The 1263-nt window shown below is 32.1% G+C and overlaps 1 long non-coding RNA gene across 2 annotated transcripts; it reads left to right on the top strand.

Moving 5' to 3' along the window:
* On the top strand, positions 1 to 1257 carry LOC109593291 (uncharacterized). 2 transcript variants are annotated; one of them, XR_002190868.1, is made up of 3 exons: positions 1 to 22; positions 733 to 799; positions 1168 to 1257. It is a non-coding gene; the product is annotated as an uncharacterized LOC109593291 (long non-coding RNA). The 2 variants fall into 2 exon arrangements; XR_002190869.1 differs by lacking the exon at positions 1 to 22 and adding an exon at positions 659 to 673.
* The last annotated feature ends 6 nt before the right edge of the window (positions 1258 to 1263 follow it).

Below are 1263 nucleotides of genomic sequence, written 5' to 3' on the forward strand. Positions count from 1 at the left end.
ACGTCCATTCTTCATTGAAAAGGTACCAATACATGCATGTACATGAATTAATTGCATGTACATGTACATACAACAGTAATAATACAATGTAAATTGATGGATAATGATGCATGTATACGTGTACATTTAAATGCCTAGAAAGTACAGAAGTAAATTAAAGGTAGGTCTAAAATATTAAAATAGTCTTGATGCTGTAATAGAATTTGGTTCAAAAGGTCAAGTGTCCCAAAATTTGTTAAAAATTGAAGGTAAATACGCTGGCCTAATGCTATCATATTGTAGGCCTGCCTTAATAGTTTACTTAGCAACACAGCATGTATGCATACAAACTGGAGGTATAAGTTTATCCATGAGGTTAGATATGATGCCTGTAAATGTGAATGACTGTCAGTAAAGTATAAAGTAGAAAAGAACTAGACATTAATTACAATGTTTACTTAGCAACACTGCAGTTTGCATGTACATGTATGCATTACAACTGGAGGTTAATGAGATTACACATGTATAAGTTTATGCATGAGGTTAAAGGTACAGTACATGTGATTTATCAACCTGCAGACTCATCATAATCTCCTCACAATGTAACTGTCTATACATGATCTTTCCAGTAAGGAAGTTATTTATAAATCTGAAATCAAGCAACCTGACTTGTCAATTACAACTACATCTACATGTATATAGGCATGATAAAACATTTTTCATTTTAGCTATTGTGTTTTTTTATTATTGTAGCCCAGTGATGTTAGGTGTGGTCATTATAATCTCCTCCCCTGGACAGGCTGTATGAGTAGTCTATCAGGTATGGACACATGTACATGTACATTAATTCCAGTACATGTATCTTCTCTGATGTATTATTTCTTTAATGTATTTCCCAATTCCTATTCAATGTATTTATCTCTCTTTCTTTCTCTTGATAAATTTAAAGTGATAATTTTCAATGTTCTACATGTACAATGTACATATTATCTTTTACTAGTTATTATTTCTTAATTCTTCTTCACGTATTAAATGTATCTTTCTCTCCCTCTTTCTATCAATAATTTTTAAGTGTCCATGTTCTTTTAAGTGTCCTATATGTTCTCAGTGTTCTCTCATGAGTATATACATAATGTATTCTGTTATCAGTATTATTGATGTATGTGTCTCATTTATCATTTATTGGAGGTACTCCGACTAACAGTAAACTGATATACCTCCCAACGGTCATTGTAATGGTCTCAAGGATGCCTTACTTTAGACTCTTGAAGGAAGCACTATCTG

Source organism: Amphimedon queenslandica, unplaced genomic scaffold, assembly GCF_000090795.2.
Source record: "Amphimedon queenslandica unplaced genomic scaffold, v1.1 AMPQUscaffold_2173_Cont25824, whole genome shotgun sequence".
Lineage (NCBI taxonomy): Eukaryota > Metazoa > Porifera > Demospongiae > Haplosclerida > Niphatidae > Amphimedon > Amphimedon queenslandica.